We start from the raw sequence: 25,005 nt of genomic DNA, 5'->3' as shown, positions 1-25,005 counted from the left end.
CAGGCTATTTATAATATTAAAAATTAGTGGAAATTCTTATATACCCATTGGAATTCCCCCCCTGCTGTTGCTGACAGGACACACAATTTTATTAGTGAATGAGCCCTCCATATATACATACACAGCCACACAGGGTGAAAAGCAGGGTTAGCCAGAGTTCCTGGTTGTGTGGAGGAACACTTATGTGTTCTGCAAGCATATAGGGCTCCTTTGCACAAATGTGTGGCTGACAAGAACATCAGTGTTGCAGGTGCATGGCTCTCTCATGTTCAGTGTGGGTGTTGTCTGAACACTCCTTTACTGAACTACAATTAGATTGCAGCAGCTGGACCGCAGCAAGTGCTGTCTTGAAACATATGTGGGGATTGGGAAAGGATGGGTGTAGCCACTGCCAGTTAGGCAAATGCAAGAGATTAATGAGTGCTTAGGCAGCAAGTTTTCAGAACTTCCCTTTGCTCTAAACTCAAGAACCCTTCTTTGGCTGTGCAGACGGGATATTGAAAACCTGCTTGTAGTCATTTGGGTCGCTGCACAGCTGCCTGCATGGAAAAGCAACAGAAAGCAGCACAGCCTTGCCATGTCTGGAAACGTCTGATATATGGAGGACATGTACACAATATAAAACCCTCTCAGCCACATTAAGGTTGCTGGATAGATTCCAAGGTTTCATCTGCTGCTGTATGTGCTTCTTGAGTGTTTTGGTACTCACAGAAACCTCAGACAGATGTCAGCGATATCTCGCCAAACAGATAACAAAGCTGGGCAGCCAAGTTATTTCACGGCTATAGTGACATGTTCTGCCCAATGCATTCTTTTTGAGAACCAGACCAAACTGAGCCCTTGGTCATCTGGCAAACTGCAGAGGGAATGCTGTATAGCATTCTCCCCAGGAGGGTGTGTCCATGGGACAGGAAGAACGAGGCAATGGGCAATTCCCCAGTGCTTCCCCCCACTGAGCTTATGAGCCCTGCCCTCCATTCCTCTCCCTCAACAGTCATTCACAGCTGTTTTTTTTTTTTAAGTTGATCAATTTTCATATTTCTTTTTTTGGAATGGGTTTGGATAAACCCACTCCAGACAGATTAGCTAACTGTATGCTTAGCCTCACTTTCCAGCATAGCTCAGGGGTCCAAATACCCTGGATTATTTTGGTTTTTTTAATAAAAAATCATGTTGCGGTTTGCTTGTTCTGTACCTCTCAACCAATTTCTCTTTTGGTTTATATAATTACTACTTGTTGTTAACTCATGAATATGCCTCAGATTTGGGCTTCTTTTTTGTAAAAAAAGAAAAGAAAGAAAAAGGCAGGGATAGATTAATAGTGTGATATTGAAGTACATCACAAGTGAAGGAAGGAGGATGTCCTGCATAACCAGAGTTCCTTTCCTGAACAGTTTTCACCACAGGACAACTAAGCACAGAAAGAAAGAAAGAAAGAAAGAAAGAAAGAAAGAAAGAAAGAAAGAGAGAGATTTTGGATGGGCTGAGATGATCCAAGTTCTCTATTTGTAGCAAGCATCTAGTGACTCAAAACAGATACTGAAAGAGTTCTGAAGGGGTTAAGAAATAAAAAGCTGGAAGAGGTTGTTATTGCAGGAAGTTCTTATATTTGGAATAATATCCTCCCAAAGGAACATTTTGATATTTTCTTGGGATCAAGGAGTCCATATACAGTATACTGTATATGACTAAACACCAACAGTAGTGACAGGAAAGCAACAGCTTTAAAAAAATGCATTGTTGCACTTGCTATCTGATAACTATTAAGGAGTCTGGGGTCTGGATGGAAGATGGTTACAGGGTCAGAATGAGTGTTTAATGTTCCTTTATGGTCAGTGAGCAAGCTGTGCCAGCCACATCTTTTGTTACTTTTTGGAAATAACTGATAAAAGGCCTAGAATGGCTAGGTCTGACGTAGCTGAAGACTCTCCTAGAATGTAAGGAAGTCAACTCATCTTCTTACCCATCCCAGCTAAAGGTACAGGCCAGTTGGTATAGGTGTGTCTGTGAAGCAAACAATAGAACTGTGTTTTGTAGATAGTTGGAAGGGAGAGCTAAGAGTTAGCCGTGATCTCTAGAAGCATATTGAGGTGCTGCTGGAATGTCTCTTGGGGGATCTGATTAAGGGCAGGGGATTTGTTGTTTGTAGGAGTGCTTACTCCATGTACAACCAAACTTCACAGAAATGTCTGTGAATCTATGCATCTCTCATCCAAAAGGCAGCCAACCACCTTTGACTTTATTTAATTATTTGTCATTAAGATTTATGTGGGACGCGGGTGGCGCTGTGGGTAAAACCTCAGCGCCTAGGACTTGCCGATCGCATGGTCGGCGGTTCGAATCCCCGCGGCGGGGTGCGCTCCCATCGTTCGGTCCCAGCGCCTGCCAACCTAGCAGTTCGAAAGCATCCCCGGGTGCAAGCAGATAAATAGGGACTGCTTACCAGCAGGAAGGTAAACGGTGTTCCGTGTGCTGCGCTGGCTCGCCAGATGCAGCTTGTCACACTGGCCACGTGACCCGGAAGTGTCTGCGGACAGCGCTGGCTCCCGGCCTATAGAGTGAGATGAGCCCACAACACTAGAGTCTGGCAAGACTGGCCCGTACGGGCAGGGGTACCTTTACCTTTACCTTAAGATTTATAGCCCATCTTCCATTTGAGTTATCAGATTGGATAACTCCTCACTGCTCAGGAAAGTGGGGAGCATGAAACAATATATTGTTATTTAGCAGCAGAGTAGTATTACTTCTACAGCGTATCAACTGCTAAGCACCAGTAGAGCATAAAATGAGTCATGAAACAGTAGGGAAAAGGGCAGGGAGGGAGATTCATTAATTACAGAGAGGTGGAAATCAAAGAGGTTATAAATCTGTGTGACACTAGCAGTAAAAGTGGGGCAGAAAGTCTAAAATTGCATAACATTTGCCAGTGAAACATGGCTCTGCTCTAATGAACCCGACAGAATTGGATGTGGGATGTCAATCTAAAAAGAAGGTGCTGCCAATGATGTGGGTTAGCCTTTGCCAACCTTGTACCCTCCAGCTCTTTTGGATTACAACTCTTATCGGCTGCAGACAGCACTGGAGTTGTGCCTCAAAATACCTGGAGGGCACCAGGTTGGTGAAGTATGATGGAGGTAGACCTTCTGTGTCAAGGAATGACAGTAGAACCCATGCCAGCCCTCGCACACAGATAGGGAAAGCTGCTGTGGACAACCATGAGTGCCACAATATATTTCTGCCCAAATTCCATGCCAAGATAGTGTAACCAGGTCCAGCAGGTCATGCAGCACAATGGCAGAACGCCTCCAAACCTCAGTTTCTTGGGCACCATGGATAAAAGTCAACCATTACAAGGTGGAATCCTTCTTTCTCCAAGAAAGACAGATTCAAAGATGGTGAGAAAATTTAGCCAAGAGAGGAATAGGTCTTAACAATTCTGGCAAAACACATACTCTGTTTTAATCAGTGCATGACACAACACACAATGCACTCAAGAGGTAATCAGGAAAGTGGCGTTGGACGCTTGCACATCAAGGCTTCTCTTTCTTTGCATCTGCCCTGCAGCCATCCAGGCACTCCCAAAATCTGCTTTTGAGGGTTGGGAGACCCTCTGGAGCAGATTTTTGGGGTATGCTGGAGGGGAGGGGGAGAAGAAAAACCAGAATCCCTGGTTGCTGAAATGGATTTCCATTGCACCAGCAGGAAGAAATAATTAATCCCAAAGCTGAGTCTATAAAACTATTTATGATATGCAATTTATTTGACAAAAAACACAAAAAGATATTCACAGTCTTAAACAATCCGTTAAATATAATACAATAGGTAAACAGGCTCAAGCATGACCTGTTCCGAAAGCACAAGTTTCTCCCTGTGTGTCTGCTGTACTTGGCTCCCATGTCACACCTACCATGTTTATATTTGTTCACCCAAAATATGATGCGTTGCCCGTATCTCAGGTTGAAATCACCCTGCTGGCCTATGGCTTTTCTGTTTACTGACACAGTACAGTTAAAGCAGAGAACCCACGGCTCCATGATTTACTTTAGAGTCCTCTGTTAATCCATCCACCAAGCCGCCCCCCCCCCCCCGCCCCTTCTCCTTGGTTTACTACAGTCTCTTCCAACTCGTGATAGCAGCATGGCCTCTGAGTGACCCCAGATTAATGTAAATATTTGGCTTTCATTGGAAGGAAATGTGACATACATTTGGGATGGAAGCTATCCAGAGGCTGCAGGCTTTGGAGGCAGCTTTGTGGGAAAGCAGGCTCTGTGGTGGCCTCTGCAAAGTATTTCGCTGCTGAGTGTTTCAGAATTCTCATCCCCCCCCCCCCGCCCCGCTCTTTACTGCAGCAAAGAGCAGCTTTCAGGCTACAGCAGCTTGACTTTCAACTGCTAAATGAGCTGTTTTTCCAGGGGGCAGCCAAATAATTCTCCATATGTTGGCCAGACACAAGAGACTGGAGGGCTCTTTGCTGGGCGTAGTGTGCACCAGGGAAAATAGCTTCAGAAAGAGATAGCATCTCTGGCTGCTGTTGCCAGGGAAACTGAAGATGCACTCACATGAACAAAGGCAAATGTCCTTCTTCGACATTCCTGAAGGGATTATTCAAGAAGCACATGGCTTCAATACTGCCTCCTCACTGCTTGAGGGAATCCAGGCAGTTCAGGCAGCACCAATAAAAGATAAGCAGCACGAAAGGAAGTACCTGTCCAGGGCTTTGGTGCTACCACAACTAGTTGAGTCTCATGGTTGCTAAGCCTTCTCATCTGCTCTGACCAGCCACAGTCAGACTACAAGTTGATTGTGGGTTATGGAGATGGGGACTGAGCCTCTGCTTCAAAATGCCTCTGTGCACAGGAGCACTCATTCCTCCTTTTCTCATCCAAGTGGATTGTGTTCAGTAACGTCATAGGAGACTCTCCTGTGCTTTGTTGGCACAGCTCAGTGGCAGAGCATCTGCTCTGTATGCCGAAAGTCCTAGGTTCTGGGAAAAACTCCTGTCTGAAACCCAGTAGAGCTTCTGCCAGTCAGTGTAGACAGCAGTAAGCTAGATGGACCAGTGGTCTGACTCTGTATAAGGCATTTTCCTATGGACCGTATCCAATACTGCTGTTCCAGTTGTGCAACAAACGTCTGTTTGCACAGTGTAACTTCTATCTCTTCCCCCCTCCGCCTCAGTATTCCCTCAAATCTGCTCCAGAGGATGGGAGGACCCCATGGAACCGATTTTGGAGATGTGCAAAATATGCACCCACCTGGACCCTGAGCTCATCTTCTTAGGCCCTCTTTCGTGTGCCTCCTCCTCAAGAGATCCAGAGGGTGGCAACATGAGAATGCAGTGGCTCCCTGTTTGTGGAATGCTCTCCCCAGGGACGTTTGCCTGGCGCCTTCATTACACACCTTTAGGCGCCAGGCAAAAACATTCCTTTTTAACCAGGCTTTTGGTTGACCTGATCAACATCCTATACCCTTTTAAAATGTGGCTCTTTTTGGAGGGTATTATTGGGTTATTGTTTTTATTTTGATTTTATATATTATGATCTTTCTTGTGAACCTGAGACTTCCAGGTGAAGCACGATATATAAATTCAAACAAACAAACAAATCCTTCTGCATACTCCACTTTTTAAAGTCATAATATCCGTTGCTAACCCATTACGTACTGCCCACACCAGTAGGTGGAGTTTGAAGGAAGGTATCTGAGTTATGTTTTTCTGTTCCCTCCCTTCCCTCCCAATAATCACTTATTTCTCACACTGCATTACCTTTTCATGTTCTGCACAGATACTTCTATACCTCTGTGTACCTTCATTGGGGGCCGGTGGAATCCCAGCAATTCTGCAAGTGCAAATTTCACCAGTCTTACCTAGCCAGTTCTGTTTCACAGTGGGCAAAATGGTGTGTGGGAGATCCATTTCTTTAGTTTATTTTTTAATAATGAGGTATTGCATAAGAGTGTACAAGTGATACAGTGGTCTTGTGCAAGACCTCAGTATTAACTTTAAACAAAACAAAATAAAAAGCCTGACCTGTGTAATTGTGATTACAGTCTTCCACATAACCTCCCACATTACCTGTAGAGATCTTGAGAGAATATCTCATTCAAACTGAGCATGTAGCAATCAATGGAAAGGTTTTTTTCCCTTTGGTACTGTGAACCACCAGAGGCAAAATGGTTATGTTGTGCTCACATAAGGAGCAAGCAGAAATAGAATCATAGTTGGAAGGAACCCAAGGGTCATCTAGTCCAACCCAGCAATGCAAGGGCAATAGAGAAAATCCACTGAAATGTCACAACATATGACAAACTGCCTAGTCCGAAAAATGCAATAATGAGTTTCCACACCAGCAATGACTGCAGATACATAATGGGTTCCTGGATTTTCTGTGGAAAGGGGAAAAAATCAGATTAATTGTTAAAAAAACCCCCCAAAAACAAAACTTATGGGCTGGCATTTTGATAACAGCACATGTGGATGCTACAAAAAACTTGTCAGTGGAAACAGCACTGATTCCACAATAAACTGTTTGGAGGTTCCTTTTTATGGTTATCTTTCAGTAAAAAAGCTGAGCTAAACATACTCAAGATGGAAACACATATGAATCAATGCTCAACAGGTGGTTAAAAGACATACATTTTCTGCTGAAGTAATTGTGATTTTTTTTCTGACAATGCAAGTGGGAAATGGTTTAAATACCCTTTGACTGTGTACAAGAAGAGGCAGATGTGACATTCAAAGCCAGACCTAAATTTAGAGTACTGGTTTTTTCTTTTCCAGGGCTTATGCTATTTCACAAAGGGAAGGTGATGGTGTTCAGGGATATCTGGGAGTCATGCCCTCTGTTCCGGATAACCTAATCCCAGATATATGCTGCTATCTTTGTGGTGACTCAGTCATGAGAAAAGTGCACAGGCACATGGACCAACACATGATTTCACTGAGTTTTTACATTAAAAACAGGTTGCAATCCTTGCTGATCTTTGTCCCAAAGTAAGCCTTCATGCAAAAGGGATGCAGGTTGTTAAGTTGTGGGCGAACATATCAGACGACACAGCAATTCTTCCACAGCTCTTGTTTATTCAGAGGCCAGAATAGAATAGAACTGAGGAGCTCAGTCAGCCTGCTTATATAGAGCTCCAGGACAGTGTAACTGTTGCAACTTTCTAAAACTATCCAATCACTGAATGTCACTTTCGATCCTTCATTTGCATAACTATCTACAGTATCCTCCTGCTGGCCCAGGGTGAGAACTTCAGTACATAACACGGGTGATGCTGTGGCCTAAACCACAGAGCCTAGGGCTTGCTGATTAGAAGGTCGGCGGTTCGAATCCCTGCAACGGGGTGAGCTTCCATTACTCGGTCCCTGCTTCTGCCAACCTAGCAGTTCGAAAGGCCATCAAAGTGCAAGTAGATAAATAGGTACTGCTCTGGCGGGAAGGTAAACGGCATTTCCATGCGCTGCTCTGGTTTGCCAGAAGCGGCTTAGTCATGCTGGCCACATGACCCGGAAGCTGTACGCCGGCTCCCTCGGCCAATAAAGCGAGATGAGTGCCGGAACCCCAGAATCATCTGCGACTGGACGTAACGGTCAGGGGTCCCTTTACCTTTACCTTTAAGCCTTCATGCAGGTACAGGAAAAGGTTACGCTGTTTTTAAGCAATGCAAGTCACGATAACAACCTGTGCATAGTCAAGTGAGAATATTCACATTATGTTATATATGGGCCATCGCTTCATTAGCTAACTACGAATATAAAAATGTTTTAAGCAGGCATGTTTGAGGGGCGTGAAGCCCTGTAGTACCCCCTGAGAAAGAAATGCTGCCCCAGAATGCATTTAATGTTCAATCTGCAAGGAGTTGGAGCTTCACAAACCATGGACTAACAAAAGCTAGGCTAGACTTGGCAAGAGGTGTTTGTACAAGGACAGCTGGAAAATATCCTCCTTCTTTTTCTGTTTATCAACAGGATATTGATGCTTGAAGACTGCTCCTTGTGAAGACTCCTTTTCCTTGACAGAATAATAAGCAAACAAGTCTTAGCCTGCTGCCTGTAGGGAAATGGGTTTTGTTATGGAAGGAGAGCGCCCTGCGCTAAAACAACAAACAGAAGAATGGCTGTGTTTGTTTTTCCATGTGCTGGAGGTGAGGGTGCAGCCACCACAGGCCTGCCTTCATATCCTCTCCAACTGACAGAGAAGGGTGAGGCAGAGACATATACAAACAGAAAGACTTTCCTGAGGTAATTTAATAGAGGATGATATTCCTTAATCCTTCCTATATAGATGGCCTCACCCAGCCCGTATAAAAACTAACAATGTATACATGAACTCTGACACAGATGTTCCTCCATGCTTACAAACCTAATTCACAGGCTTGTTTCCTCACCAAGCCTAAGTACCTGATTTAATTATTGCACAAAATAGTCGCTCATGATATGCCTGGCTCACACCCAAGATAAGCCACTAACGTGTATCTTCTTTGATGGTCAAAAGAACATTCATTATAATAACTATGCAAATATGCATTTCAGACCATGCACCACAATTTTTTTTTAATTAAAAAAATGTGTGTTACAATCTTCTAAATAAATTAAAGCATCTTATATAAATCAAACTATAAAAACGTAATAAAGCATAAATAATTCAATGACTTCAATTACACTATAACAGCACAAAATACAATTTAAAAGAATAATAAATTGAATTGGCAGTGGGCAATCTTTTTGCAACTGGCGGTTCCATTCGCTCAGGGACTGCATGCTGGATGGGGGAGGCCACAGTGGGTGAGGCCAAATTATGCACACCCACACTCTTTTTCCTGTCACTTCTATTTATCAACATATTTCTATCCCACTCACCACCCTTGGCCAGTTGCATAAACCTGCTGCTACTCTAGGCAGATTTCAGGATCTTCTTTGGTTGGTTGGGTAATGGTGGTGGGAGGGTTCAAAGGTGGAGCAAGTAAAAGCATGTGTGGGCTTCTTAAGAAGTCCTCAGGTCTGTTTCTCATATTTTACACTCCTAATTAGCCTTTTATCTCTTTCCTTCTAACTTGAGGGAGGCTCTTGATTGGCATAGGAAGGCATGCTGGAATAATAATAATTAATAATAATAGATTTATTTATACCTCGCCCATCTGGCTGGGTTTCCCCAGCCACTCTGCGTGGCTCCAAACAGAATATTAAAAACATGATAAAACATCAAACATTAAAAACTTCCCTAAACAGGGCTGCCTTCAGATGTCTTCTAAAAGTCAGATAGTTGTTTATTTCCTTTGCATCTGATGGGAGGGTGTTTCACAGGGCGGGTGCCACCACCGAGAAGGCCCTCTGCCCGGTTCCCTGTGACTTGAAATGTAGCTTTATTTTTCCCTCTTGCATGATATGGTATGTCTGATTGAATTACAGTAATTAGCCCTATGGGTGCACCTATACATATAAATGAACATATACACTTCTATGTTGTGGGCCTCGCTTCTGCACTCATTTTGGTTGGTTCCAGAGACGTTGGAACAGGCCAGACAGTAAATTTTCCTTACCCCAGTGCAACACAATTAAACTTATTAAAATGATAATAAAAGGCACCTCTATCTTTGTGATGTCCTTTGGAGAGAGGCCAGACTTGCATACCAGACTGGTACATTGCCTATCTGGAACCAATATGGTTATGTCTCTTGTTATAAAAAGAAAACCTTGAATTGGTCTGACTTTTATCAATCCAGCTTTTGTAGGTTAGTTAAATAAAGAAGTTTGGTTCACATCTGAGCACAAGTATCAGAGTTGAAAATAGCATTTGCTCTGAAGACAACACATTCTTGTATAATTTAGGTTTTGATAATGTGTTGCTGTAACTTCTGTCCAGATATGTTTTTTAAAAATAGCAATTGTTTGCATTTGATATAGTTTTATTAGACGTTGCTAATTTTATTTTGTTTTCATGATAGTAGATTATGTTTAGTCAAAATAATGGCAGAAATTGCGGTGTATGCATTTTTTTCATGTACTGTACAGTAATTGAATATTTTGTGGAGTATAGTCTTGTTTTTATTTGATAACTGAGAAAGAAAATCTCATTGAAAGGAAAAAGGGATATAAATGTCTTCACCTTTCAGCATCGATCACTCTTTTGGGAGGCCCATATCACCTTACGCTTGCATCCTAGCCTTGTTGCTTCAGCTAATTCTAATTTAATTAGGGTTTCTCAGCTCTGCATCAGTAGTAAATACTTTAGATTTGTAACTTTATCTTGCTTTTTAGAATGTTTCTAACCTTGTTCATCTTCTTTTCGGTAATGCTTGAATAAGTCCTACTGAGAAAAGGAAATGTATTTGGTATAAAATGTTCCGTGGGCTGATATGAAGGAGGACTAATTGTCTCCCTTAACACTGGAGTAGTTGTAGAGGGAACTGAGATGAAAAATCTAATTGTCAGACTTGGTGTCTGCTGCATAGAACTCAGGCTCAGATTTCCCCTCTGGATGGAGCAAAATTGTCAAATCTGCAGAATGCCTCTCACCTCTGAGTGACCACAGCCAAGAGTCTACACACATTTGGGATTAATCAGGGAGAAGGGCTTTCAGGTCAGCGGTCATGGTTTGCTTGATGGTTTAAGGCTCTGCACATCTCACTGAAGACAGGAGAAACACACTTTACTTACGGTTAATTACTGCAGGCAAGCCTGAATTACAAGAATTGCCAGTGCCAATGACTTCTTTCTCAAACCATCTTTCTGTTCTCTCCCAGTGTTATGGGAAGAGCAGTTCTAATGTCAGCCTGGGCAGCAGCCTGAGAATCTGATCCCTGGGTGGATCAATGGGTGGATCCAGTTGATCCAAAACCACCAGTGCCCCACCCAAAATGGCCTGTTCTGAAGTTTTCCACTGGCCACCATTAGCAAGAGAACCACCGGCAATAGCTTCATGCCTGATCAGGGGAAACAGGGGGCCGTGCCATAGCAGAGCGTCCTGGACAGCACATTTCTCCACTGATGGAGGCCGGCAGAGTCTCTTTGTCTCTGTCTCTGTCTCTGTCTCTGTCTCCGTCTCTCTCTCTCTCTCTCTCTCACACACACAGCACCACCAGCGATGGCGTGTGGGTTTCAGGATTGCACTGTTTGATTCTAATACTTCAGATATTTATTACCAAGTGTTATAGCAAAGACCAACTATTCTGTGGAATTGTTCATGTCAGGATGGTGCTCCTATTCAGATGATTACATGCAGGAGATGATAAAGGGAGCAGTGGGGAAGGGAGATACTGTGGGGGGGAATGGAATCCAGGTCCCTGTGAACTCTGATCCTCCCCCCAACTTTCAGAGACTTGATGACCAGCTACTTAGTCATTTCCTCATAAGATGCTTCCAAAGTGCGTTACTATGTTTTATGGGGTTTTATGGTTTTGTCTGCTATTGTAATATTTTCATATCTGTATGTATCTATGCAATGTGGCATTATCTTTTTGTGAATCGCTTAGAGGCTGTTTTGGTATATAAATATAAGAAATAAGTTAAAAGTAAAATAACCAGTAAAAACAATTTATTACTACTACTAATGGTAATAATAAGTAAATAATGGGACTGTGCAACTTACTTTAAACCCACTTGAAACACGCAACTGTCAAACTGTGATGACAGAGTGATCAGCAGATGCACAAATGTGTACAGATATCATTCTACGGCTACACAAATACATCTTGTACATGAGGGCATAATCTTGTCCATGCAGAGGCCAGCTTTGTGAATTGCATTTCTAATGTAAAAGTTATGCAACGAACACAAATTTACCACTACATAGCATATAGATACATGTAGCAGGTTTAGGTTGTAGGTTCTTGCCATCAATGCACAGAATGCCAATCAAACATTTGTTCTTGGTATCTTTTCTCCTGTTCGGTGGTTGATGGGAAGCAACTGATAAAGAGGATGGCTTTTAATGGAGGAAAACGCTAGAAAGGAAAGCATTAAGAAATTGTGTCCCTCCCACCACCATATGGGCCTCCTCCTCTTTTAGGTTACATCCTTCCTTTCCAGTAACTTTTTTTTTTTTTTAAAGAATCTAGGGGGGAAACTGCATGCAACTTGGTATCACGTGAAATTCATCCTTCTGCGGTTGGTCAGGTATGTTTGTATGCTTCTTTTGTTTAACACAGACATAAGCACATACAGTGGTACCTCGGGTTACATACACTTCAGGTTACATATGCTTCAGGTTACAGACTCTGCTAACCCAGAAATAGTGCTTCAGGTTAAGAACTTTGCTTCAAGATGAGAACAGAAATCATGCGGCGGTGGCGTGGCGGCAGCAGGAGGCCCCGTTAGCTAAAGTGGTGCTTGAAGTTAAGAACAGTTTCAGGTTAAGAACGGACCTCCAGAACGAATTAAGTACTTAACCTGAGATACCACTGTACAGTCATACCTCAAGTTGAATGTGCTTCAGGTGCACGGAGTGCGTTACTTCCGGGTTTCACTGCTCGCACATGCGCAGATGCTCAAAATGATGTCACGTGCATGCGCGGAAGCGGCAAAACGTGACCTGCGCACGAGCGACACCGTGTCTTATGTTCCATTCAGGATGCGAACGGGGCTCTGGAACGGATCCCATTCACATCCTGAGGTACCACTGTACCTTATTCATTGATTTATTACATGCCTATTCCATCTTTCCTTTTCAGAGTTCATGCCCAGCATACATGCTCCTCTGCCCGCCCTCACTTTATTTTCACAGTAACCCTAGATTAGAGTCAAAGATAATGAGTACCTTAAGGTCACCCAGTGAACTTCATGGCTGGCTGAGGTCTCCCTGCATCCAGTTCAATACTCTAATGACTGTGCTACATTGGCCCATTGTGTCATTCTGTGCCTGAACGCATTCCTTTAAGCCACATCTCAAGCAACTGTAACCCCACCCCACTGCTTACCTTCCACTGCAAAGGGATTTTGCTACTGCCCCACCACCTGTCTTATAAAAAAGGCTACAAATTTTCAGACCTCTGTGATTAAAAGGAATGATGGACTTGTCACCACCTTGCATGAGACTTCCCCAATGGGAGGCAACAAGGTGGTGGGAGGGGAGTTCAGCGCACTTTGAAATGCAAATTATTTCACACTTTGGTGTTATGACTAATTCAGTTCTAAAACAGCAGTGAGTTATAGCATGTTAATGGCAATGAGAGATGAGCCAACAAGACACCCCAGAGGGTTTGTGAGTGACAGAAACCATCCCTCAGCACTTCTGCATAACTAAAAGCTGTCTGGATCAATAGAAAGACTCCAGTTACAAGAAAGGGGGCATCTTAAAAATAACTTGTTTTGCCTAACAAGTGTTTTCTAAAATTAGATATGGAAAGTCACTGTGATTTTCCCAGTAAGAACAAGTCTGTGAGAATTGGCGGTTGAATAAGGATAACTGGGAAGTTATCAATTTTTACCTCTTTTTAGAATGAGTCTCCGGTACCCTGACTTTTTGCCACAATCAGGTGTTGTTACAATGGAGGAATGTAGAAAGTGGAGTTTTCCAAGGATCAGTATTGAGACCAGCGCTTTTTAATATGTTCATAAATGATTAATAGTCAAGCAGTGAGGTAGCCAAGTTTGCTGATGATGCCAAATTGTTCAGGGTGGTTAAAACAGAAAGGGATTGTAGTGCCCCCAATCAAATATTTGAGGGGGATCCCCTTCCCAGTTGATACGCATTGTTGCCTTTCTTTCTTTTCCATGTTTGGACTTCATTTGCCAACCAGCCCTGTTAAGGGGTTGCTATATGGCAAGAGAGCTGGCATTGGGCAAAAACCTCAAACATCATTTCTTTCAACCCTTGTGACTGGAGCAGAGAGAGAGAATGCAAACTGCTTTCTCCATGGGGCGAGTTCATGGAGCTTTGCTAGGACAAGAGAGGAAATTGCTCCTGGTTGCTTTTTATTAAAAAAATAAAATTAAACTAGGACTCCTCTCAATTAAATCCCTCCCAAATTCACAATTTCAACCACATAAGACACACTGTAAGAGCCAGGGGAGGGGAGAGAGGTTTCTTTTCTGCTGTCCCTTCTTCCTCCCATATCACTGTCATTGTCTGGGTCCCCCCAATATTTTCTTCAAGTGGACGGCTCTGATCACAGTTAATAAACCATAGTTAAAGCTGGGATGTCTGGCAGACATTCACTTAAAACTTGGTTCATTGTGCTCTTCACTCACCCAGGGGCGAAGGAAGGCATCGTGACACCCGGGGCGGGGGTCGCTACGTAGGGCGCATGTGCTGCAGCCGCGAGCAGAGGATCCCGGCACCGTCTGTATGGTGCTGGAGTGGCGGTGCCGGCAAACTGCTATACAGAGCATGTGCGGCTTTGCTACGTACAGCGCATGTGTACGTTGCCGCACATGCACTGTACTTAGTGGTTTGCCAGCGGCGCTATTCCAGCACCGTACGGACAGCTGCAGCTGCAAACGGAGGATCCTCCACATGCGGCTGCAGTGGTGCGGTGGCTGCTTGCGCCGCCGCCAGCCCTTGCGGGGTGACTTCTTGTCACCCCCGCAGACATGGCACCTGGGGTGCACCGCCCTCCCCCTGTTGCAACGCAGCTGCATTCACCACTCTAGCTTTTGAGAGATGAAGGCTCATTGACCATCGTTAAAAAGGCAGCCTGGGTTCACATGTAATGCTAAGCTATGGTAAATTCTAACTAAGATTTATAAACCAACAATAAAAACAATAAAAACTTGGTTAATGAGAGACCTTTAACCATAGCTGATAAACCACAGTTAAGTTGCTTGGCTGAGTTCACACATAATGCTAAGCCATGTTTAAATAAACAATAGTTAATAAACCAGGATTTAACATTATGTACAAACCATGTCAATATTTCCTGTTTGAGACAGATCAGTTATGAAATGTTGAGTTTGGGATTCCTGAACCATTATTTGTTAGTTGAATGTACCTGAATCATCAAAAATGATACAGTGGTACCTCGGGTTACATACGCTTCAGGTTACAGACTCTGCTAACCCAGAAATAGTGCTTCAGGTTAAGAACTTTGCTTCAGGATGAGAACAGAAATCGTGCTCCGGCGGCACGGCAGCAGCAGGAGGCCCCATTAGCTAAAGTGGTGCTTCAGGTTAAGAACAGTTTCAGGTTAAGTACGGACCTCCGGAACGAATTAAGTACTTAACCCGAGGTACCACTGTATTGGGATTTAAGGTTTGAGAAATGCCTCACAGATCCTGCTTCAGAATTGTCAGTATTTGCAAAACAAGCTGCCTCCCACTCAGTTCATGGAGACAAGTACCTATGTCCTCTTTGATTTTCTTTGTTTGCATGTGAATGAGAGAGAAGTTAGCTAGAGCACAAGATTGTGAAATAATGAGAGCCCTGCAATTAAAAGACTGCAGTCAGATTTCATTAAGGGAATTTTGCATCAGGAACCTAACCAATATAACAAGTGCATATAAAAATCACCAATCATTGCTTTGCAACCTTGTATTCACAGATTAAGCATGCAAATCACAATGCATGTAACACATACACAGATTGCAAAACAAGTAGGAACATATCCTTCCAGTAAATGAAGATAATATGTTTCCCCTGCCAATGAAGTTCAAAATAAAGATCCCATGAAATGCACTGAGGAATTCTGTCCCACAACTGTGGAACAACCTTCTTCCTTGGACCCCTGCCAAGCTCTGAATAGCATTGCAAGTATTTGTTTGGGCAGGTATTTGGTGCCCAGGAAGGGAGGGAAGGATTAAATATATATATATGTATCAATTGTATTTATTTGACCATCTGGCGGAGAATAGGGCCTGAACCAATGGGTTCAGGTTACAAGAAAGGAGAGTCCAACTAAACATCAGGAAGAACTTTCTGGCAGTAAGAGCTGTTTGACAGTGGAACACACTCCATCAGAAGCTGGTGGACTCTCCTTCCTTGGAGGTTTTAAGCAAAGTTTGGAAGGTCATCTGTCAAAGATGCTTTAGTTGACAGTCCCACATTACAGGTGCTTGGACTACATGATCCTTGGGGTCCTTTCCAACTGTACAGTTTTATGATTCCATAACGTTTGTTTAATGCATTGTTTCTAACTTGGAGCTACTTGGGACAAGGTAAACACAGAAATTAAATAAAAATACACACATCCATGAACTCTGCAACCTTTGCTTTTAGGGTATTACATAGCCAATCCAAATTTTTAAATGAAAATCTATGTGGCACAGGACACGGTGCTCTTTTACTGACTTTTCAGGTCTAGGTGAGTAGGATAAGATGGGCATAGAGGGAGGAGATATAGCCATCCAGGCATTCAGGGCAGATGCATGTGGGCTTGAATGTTTTGGGGGCAAATGTGTGTGGGTGTTTTGGGTGAATATGCTTTACAGGGAGGATTCTGAGCACATTCAGCTGACTGTGTTTAGAATACTGTGCGTATTAGATCTTCCCTCTCAACATGGGGAGATCTGAAGTACAGCAGGCACTTGTAGAGATGTGGGGGGCAGGGCAGGTGTCCAGGCCCCTCTGCCCATGCTGGATCTACACACATTTAGGCAAATGCCAAAATAGGACTACTGGGAATAGTGATGTGGAATGTGGAGTTGTCCCTCCTGGGAAAATACTTGGTTTTGACTGTCAATACCAGCATCTATATTCTCATTACAAAGCAGTTAGGGAAAAAACCATTAAAGGAAAAAAAGTTTTAGTTGTAAGGGAATTTCTTAACATTCATTCATTCATTTGTTTTAACGCTTTTGCATAAACAAACTTAGCAGAATGTCTATTTTTTTCAATTCTAGTGAAGGCTTTTGTAAGAAGTAAAGCTGTAGGAACTGTTTCTTTTTAAAACAAGCTCCTCTGCTGAAAACACATCAACATTGCCCATAAGGTTTGGATGTTGTCATGGAGTCATTCATCCACATAAAGGCTGAAGATATGTGATATACTCCTAATTTGCCCTTTCTTTCACAATGCACTAAGATCCCTTCATGTATTTAAATATGGGAGTATCCTTGTCTTCCAAAGCAGGGAGAGGAAACAAATGCAACCCTCCAGCCTTCTCTTTCCAGCCTTCAGAACTCCTATTGCAGCCACATCCCTCACTGTCTCAGCTCTTCAAGTGCTTTTGCCTGGCTGGAATGTATCATTAAACTGAACAGAGAATAGAGGTTTGTGTGTTTATACAAACCTCTTGCAGCCTACTGTTGAAAGGTAAGAGTCACGTCTGTATCCCCACCAAGTTTTGACTATGGCCTCACCCACCACTGTCATTCTGCCTTGGAAAGTTGCCCACAATGGAATGTGCCCACCGTCTGAGAAAGGTTTTCCCACCTCTGCTCTAAGAGTTATTGCCTCTAGAATAAGCAAAGCTAATGGAAACTTCCTTTCTGCTTTGTTCACACCGAGGAGGGATTTTGAAGCACAGTCTCGGAAATGAACCAATGTTTAACAGCAAGAGGGTTTCTTGACTACTCAGTCTTTTCTCCTACAGCACATCCTGGGTAGACCAATTCATATAACCACATGGCTATCATTTGATCAGCTTTGTCGTCCCTGATGGGTACTGATTCACATACTCCAAAATCTCTAACCATAATACCTGCAGAAGCAATTATTGATGAGAGTGAATGCACAAGGCTGTGGATAACATAGGTGGCTCAAGGCTTAAATTGTTTCTGGGTGGAGTAAGGATTCAGTGTTTCTGTTCTTACTGGAGCAAGGCAATAAGGTTCTTCTTGTAGCTTTGGGCTGATGTGTTCTCAAAGGCCCCTGAGACTGAAATCAGTCTTACCAGATGGCTCTGGCCATGTTAAGATTCAGATGGTTATGTACTTCTTTGGAAGCCTTTGATGTAATTGACTGATTAACATTACTGTTTCAGTAGTGTTAATTTATTCAATTGCTATTTTCTAAAATAAAAAGGGGGAGATGTGTGGACAGTGGCATTATATGGTTTAGTAACTAGGGTGGCACTGGACCTAGTTGCAACTGAGTGGAGTCAGGAGTTTCTTGTTGCAGAGAGACACAAAGTTTTTGTATAGCTTTTTTGTTTTCCAGACTCATCACAAATAATGGTTTGAAGGCACAACATACAATTCCACTGTTGATACCAGATTTAATCCTGTCATCTGCCTGGATAGGATGGGAAACTTATTGGGAACAATATATAAACTGCTATAAATATTTTGGAGAAATAGCATATATGTGTAAAATAACTAAATACATGTTATTGGTTTTTAAACTAGTGTAAGATTTCTATTCATCAGTTCCAATGAGTGCTCTCAGACTTTATTCTTAAGAGCTTGTGATCTACAGATAACATTTACTAATGGAAAAGTAAAAACTATTTAACTTAGTATTCTAATTTCTTCTTGTTTAAACAAGTCATCCTCTCTACTGCATTAACTCCTGATACATATTTAAAATATCACTCCATCATCTCACAGCTTCCTCTTTACTAGACCAAACAGGCCCAGCTTCCCCACTTTCTCATGAAAACTTTTCAGACTTCATTTGAAACTGTAAGAATAGAAAGTAGACCTTCTGTTGGAAACAATGTAAATTTGAATTGTATATTCTAGGCCACAACCATTCTTCTTTAATGACCTACGGAGAATTGCTTTTATTGCTGTTCATATGAAAAAGGCACAGTAGGAGAGGCTGGTTCCTGTTTCATTTTCATTGCCCATGCTGCCAATTTCTTCAGTAAATGCACCCGTTATTTGTGTGTTTTAACTGCTTCCAGCTGCACTTCCATTCCTTTGACAATTTGTTTTTGTGAGGCTGTGGATATTTTTGCACATGAATCTTTACTCACAAGCATGGGCATAGCCAGGATTTTTGTTGGGGAGAGTGGCAGGCCTTTTGATGGGGCGGGGTGCAGAACCTCAGTTAGCTATGTCTTTTTATTGATTTATTATTGATTTGAGGGGGGCAACTGCCCCTCCCTGCCCCCCCTTGGCTACGCCCATGCTCGCAAGAGAAGGATGCATTGTAGAGTTTGTAATCTTAAGACTGTTAAGTTGTACTTGTGTATGCATATTTCACTATAGGTGCCACTGCATCATGGGTGTTCGAATACTTGAAACTGTTGAATAGTTTTCAGTAAGGCTGCTAAGATTTTTGGAACAAGGTTCTGAATTGTCAGCATGACAATATTTGAACCGAAATAAGCTTTTAGTGAATTTCAGCAGCAAATTATGAACCCATAGATGTTGTACTATTGGACATTGGAGCTTTCTTTCCTTTTGAGGATTTACTCATTGGAAGTACAATGCATGTCAGCCAATGGGGTAAAAGGGAGTAAAATCTCAGGGGACTGTGCATGAAGTCACTAGACATAACTCAAGTACTGATGTTCTTGCAAGAGATAAGTCAGATACAAAGTGGAATGGGCAAATGAAGCTTAAATAAGCAACAAAGAGAACTGTAAAGCTAAGCAATCATCTGCTAAATACTCTGCTCAGGCTGGTATTTCCCTGGCCATCAGGCCTAATTAAGAAAACCTTCGAAAGGGAAAAAAGAAGGTTCAGTTGGAAAAGCTTAAACGCACATATTCTGTCATGTGAGCTGAAAGCCTTTTGGCAGCTGTAGCTCGGAATTACATGGGAGTGGGAGGGAGCAGCAGCTATACGTGTGCAAATTAAGCCGAGGAGTACACACTGCACATGAAAAGGAAAGCGGACTCTATTATGAAGAAACAATCCTGCAGTTTTGTGAATTACTTTCTCTTTTTCTGGAGCGGTGGGCTTGTTAAGCCTGTTGAGCAAAGCGTCCTGCAGCATCTTAAAAGACTGTTAACAAATTTAGCATTGCACTAGCTTTCATGGCCTGGAGACGGTCATATGAAGTCTTAGTAAGCAAATGGCAGACCAAGCAAAAAGCGTGGAAATAGCAGGAGTCTTGTGACACATTAAAAACTAACAATTTATTACGGAAGCTTATGCCACGATACAATTATTCATTTTTTAATGTGCCACAAGTATCAAAACTTTAAGCAAGGCCCAGTACTATGTTGGTGGCCAGCAGTGCTATTTTTTTTTTTAGAAAAAGAGGTGCTGAAACTCACCATGAACATCCCCTTCGTTCTCTTATAATGCCAATGGCGCCCACCTGAGAGGTGCTGGAACTGAGTTCCGGCTAGGAAAAAAAAGCCCTGGTGGCCAGCATTATATACTGACAGCAGACTGCTCCACTTAGCAGTTTGGCCGCTGCATTCTGCATTAGCTTCAGGACCACCTTAAGGGCTGCACCACATACAGTGCTTTGCAGTAATCCACTCTTGAAATACAGTGGTACCTCGGTTTAGGAATAGTCCTGTTTAAGAATGATTTGGTTTACAAACTCCGCAAAACCAGAAATAGTGTCCCGGTTTGCAAACTTTACCTTGGACAAAGAACGGAAGCCAAACAGTGGAAGGGCACTGGCGGCGGGAGGCCTCATTAGGGAAAGCGCGCCTCAGTTTAAGAACGGACTTCCGGAACGGATTAGGTTCGTAAACCGAGGTACCAATGTAATACTAATACTATTATACTTCCTAGCAGTGAAAGGTTGCCAGTTAAAGGACCAAATACTAAATCTTGAGCTTGCAGTAACAACACCAGCGAGGGAATGGCCCCAACAGAGTTGAGCACTTGCCTCAAAAAAGAAAGGAGCTGCAGTTGCCAACCTTCAGTCCTGGAAATATTATGAGAAGTGTGGAGCGACTGCTAGCAGCCTACATGGATTTGTTAAGGGAACTAAGCTGCTCTGGCATGTTCTTGTTTGTCGATGTTATTGGCAGGGGAATGTATTAGGCATAATTATTTTGTTTCACACCCGGGCTGGACATTCTCATTGCTGCCTATTGAGAGATGAAGTCTCTGCTGGCTCTGTATGTCCACAGCTGACAAACAAATCAAGGCCAATTTATAGGTAAATTGAATTTCAATTACTGAAGTTGATACAAATCCTTCTGGAAGTTATTCACTAATTTGAGGCTCCTAATCAACACTTGTGACATCTGAACATTGAACAATGTTACCACAGAGGGACACAGAAACAGATTGATTTTTTATTTATTTATTTTTTTGAATGCACAGATGCAAGGCAAATCTTGGGGGCTGTGTACATTGCTAGGATCTAGGCTCCAACAAGGCATCCCATCAAGTAACACATTACATCTTTATGTGAGAAATGAGACAGGCCCTTTCCACAAAATCCCATATCCCCCATTGTGTTTAGGACTCTTGGTCTCATAAAAGTGCAAGCAACTTAGTATGAAAATAAACTCACTGTATAGCAGTGACATCAAGTGCAATTTGAGGCTGTGTCCCTTCCCCTTGCACTCCATTTCACTTCGTTGTTGTTTATTTTCCCTCAGGACAAGACTTTTTATTTATTAGTTCTGGATTTCATAGTGCTTACATCTGCCATCAGATCACTTTGCAGCTGGATCCTCTTCAGTACATTTATTTATTTATTTAAAAATGTATTTTTATATACTGTGGGGAGACAGTTTTGTTCCAGAGTTTGAATATTGTAAAAATAAGCAGTGGAAGGAAGAATATATTATCTTCAAATGCCTACCACTTTTATCAGAGCTTTTGTAGCAAGGGTAATGATACTAGGCTCAAATCTGTGGGCTTCAGGATCACAAAGATAGGGTCCAATTTGAAAGCAAGTCGAATTGTGGCCTGTACTTTGACAGCCTTTGTTTTTGCTCTTTGTAGGTGCAAATTGTCCGAAAACTGCAATTTCCTGTTCAAACATGCCCTCATCTTGCATGACATTAGGACTCTAAACTTTAGAGCAGAGGTCAGGGGTCAGCAACCTTTTTCAGCCGTGGGCCGGTCCACCATCCCTCAGACCATGTGGTGGGCTGGACTATATTTTGAAAAATAATAATGAACGAATGCCTATGCCCCACAAATAACCCAGATACATTTTAAATAAAAGGACACATTCTACTCATGTAAAAACACGCTGATTCCCAGACTTTGCGGGCTGGATTTAGAAGGCGATTGGGCTGCATCCGGCCCCCGGGCCTTAGGTTGCCTACCCCTGGCAGAGATGATAAGGACACAGGCTGGAAAGCTTGTGCCTACAGCTGAGATGAAACCTGGGACACCTGAACCTGTGAATTCACTCTGGCCCCTTGGGCAGCTGGTTCCACTCTGTAAGGCAAGTGTGCCCTAGAGTTCTGGGGAGACGTCACAGAGCTGCTATAACTATAAGATCTGTAAGATTGCCCTCTCATGCCTTCTGGAGCTGTGCTTGTGTTTTCATCTCCCTTTTTTGGTGCTTCCTTGAAGCAGACTTAACAGAGACCCTAACGACCTTGGAAATAAAGCCGGCGTGCCTCAAAGATGGCCAGAAGCAAAGGTGCTGTGTTTCTCCCAAACTGCTGCACACCGGGGAATTTGTGGACGGCTGTGCCGGCTGCTTGCACTGATTTCCTAAGGCAGAAGGCAAAGAAGTGGCCAGTTAGGCAATCCTGCTCAGAATGAGGGTTGCAGGACTCACCAAACAGAGCAGAGCTGGATGGAGCAAAAAGATACAGTGCACCAAACAAAATGGCACTCCCTTTTTGATAGTTTAGTTAGGAGGCTTGCCAAACTTCCTGCTTTAAATTTTTTTGTCGTGGCCTGGTGGAGAGTCAATCTCTGGCTACAGCCTTCTCTCCACTCACAAGAAATGGACAAAAGGGAGGACAAAAACCTCATGAAGAAGATTGAGATTGGGACAAACAAATGGAGGAGATTTTGTTTGGCTATTTGAAGAGGAACAGGCACAGGAATGAAAAGCTGAAGAGGCAAACCACTGGGACAAATCACCACACAGCGAAACTCAGAGGAGTCAGGAAGGAAAACACAAAGAACAACCCAGACAGCCCAAGACACTGGTCTTCAACTGGTGGGTCGGGACCCACTAGTGATTTATGGACTGATTCAAAGTGGGTCACAATAGGAGCACTACCACCATGCAACTATATGGTAACAGATTAAGAAATGTGCCCCCAAATGCATGTTTGGGTTAAAAGTGGGTCCTGGTTATGAAAAGGTTGAGGTTGAGGATGCAGTAGAGGAAGAAAGAGAAGAGGAGACACAAGAAAGAAGAAAACACTAGCAGATCACTTAAAATGCCCAGCTAAAGGATTTTCCCAAGAGAAGAAAAGACCCAACCAAAAACAGCAGGGTAACTGAAGGGCAGAATGATTCCACCCCTTAAAAGAGGAGGCAAAAGGCCTCGCCTGTCAGGTCCAAATGGGAAGTGTCACCCTCACAATAAAATGTTATCCAGCCTAATAGAGCCAAAACATGTATGCACTGTACTGTAAACAGAGTTGTACAAGGCTTACAAAGCGTGCTTCATGGAAACGACAAACAACAAAGCAGGAATGACAAACAACAAAGACTGTAATGGACATTTGCAGATATGGAAGTAGCCTTAAGATTTAAAATGGGGACAGAATATTGTCTAGAATCTGAGGCATGGGACTTAAAGGGGGTGGGGAAACTGCTTTTCTTCCTTTTCTGCCAAAAATCTGCCAACAACTTGGTGTAATTTCAAGTATCTCACTCAGTTTCTCTATCTTTAAATTATTTTATTTACAAAGCAGTGAAGGAAGGGATAAAACTTTAAATGATAAATGTTTATAAATATACCAGTCCCTTGGGTGAAATATCTCCAGAGAAAATGACAGAGGAAAATATTTAAGAGCTTTGTCCTTGCAAAACCATTATGTTCTGACAGTACAGGAGAATCTAGTTAAACAACTCTTGCATTGTAGAGGTTTTTTTGTGTGTGTTTTAATTTTAAGTACACTCTATACACATTCTCTCTTTCTGCCCTCCGCCCCCTGAAGATTTTAGGCTTACACAGACCATGGTAGTTCCCCGGAAACCTAAATGTCCTTCTGTGGAATTTTCCTTGCCATTCAGCCTATTGTGCTACTGAAAGGTCTTGGAACTAGGCATGTGATCATTTGGGGGATGGGGGTGGGAAGAAAAGGAAGGGAAGAACTTCTGTGTCTCTGAATACTTCCACAAAATATTCATTGGTTATCTAGTTCAAATGATGTTCCTGCTCTATCCAGTTAAACAGTTAAAGGTAGGCTATGCCATCAAAACAGGAAGCTCCCTTTTCCTTTAAGTTACTCAACCGGTAACACAGAAGGTGGGGAGCATTCCCCCATTCAAGAACTAATTTGCATTTTTTTAAAAATAGGGGCTCAATGAAACAGAACAATGCAGTTGGTAGCTGTAGCAACAAGTTCTTTGTGACTGGAGAAGACAGCCAATGTGAGGATATGCTTCCAAAAGATTATCTTTGGATTGACACTATCCTGTCTACGTGTGCATTAAAAATAAAAACTTTGGCTCTATTGATGGCTTGAAAGACAAAGAGAGATGGTTTCTGCTTAACTAAATGGGTTTGTGCCGAGAAATGGTCATGTGATGATATGCTGAGCTCTTTAGCATGCACCGAATCCTCCCTCCCTACTTGAGTAAAATAATTTCCTATTCATTTCAGTGAAGGGGCAGTTCTGTGTTTCCTTTGTGTTTCTCTCCACTGAAATGAATGGGAAAAGCCTTACTGTTTAAGTTATTGTCTTACTGTCCCGAATTAGCAAAACTGTCCGTTCCTCATCATTTTGAGAATACTCGGCACCTAGACAGTAGCCTAGCCAGGCTGAGTAGTGGAGATATTTCTCCAAGAGATCTCATCTTAACCATGCTATCTCATTTTCACCTTGCAGTTAACTCTCACCTACTGGCCAAATAGATTTGGCTTGCCTTAGGCTGGGACTGAGGTTTTGCTCTGCAGGAAAAGCCTACTGATATGGCCAATTTGCAGTTTCCACTTCAGCTATGAACAAGTTGCTCTCTTCTGTAACAACCCAACACACTGTCTAGTGCCATGGGTAGGCAAACTAGGGGCCGGATCCGGCCCAATCACCTTCTAAATTCGGCCTGTGGGCGGTCCGGGAACCAGTGTATTTTTACATGAGTTTACTTGAAATGCATATCTGGGTTATTTGTGGGGCCTG

At 42.8% G+C, this 25,005-nt stretch overlaps 1 protein-coding gene and 1 long non-coding RNA gene across 3 annotated transcripts in view; one reads left to right on the top strand and one right to left on the bottom strand.

Annotated features, from left to right (window-relative positions):
* Positions 1-25,005, top strand: part of LOC310759103 — a 60,991-nt gene that overhangs the window by 22,303 nt on the left and 13,683 nt on the right. Inside the window, exons 3-4 of one of the 2 annotated variants that reach the window (XR_014546215.1) lie at positions 7,970-8,242; positions 12,051-12,115. This is a non-coding gene — a long non-coding RNA (uncharacterized lncRNA). The remainder of the gene's footprint in view (positions 1-7,969; positions 8,243-12,050; positions 12,116-25,005) is intronic. The other variant, XR_014546214.1, reaches the window with a different exon arrangement.
* Positions 21,017-25,005, bottom strand: part of RAD51B (RAD51 paralog B) — a 314,446-nt gene continuing 310,457 nt past the window's right edge. Inside the window, exon 12 of the transcript XR_014545846.1 lies at positions 21,017-24,970. The gene's annotated coding sequence lies outside the window, so the exon portion shown is untranslated. The remainder of the gene's footprint in view (positions 24,971-25,005) is intronic.

This window comes from Podarcis filfolensis (assembly GCF_964270895.1).
Source record: "Podarcis filfolensis genome assembly, chromosome: 1".
Lineage (NCBI taxonomy): Eukaryota > Metazoa > Chordata > Lepidosauria > Squamata > Lacertidae > Podarcis > Podarcis filfolensis.
Note: the sequence above shows the minus strand (reverse complement) of the source record. Positions and strands in the feature narration are given on the sequence as shown.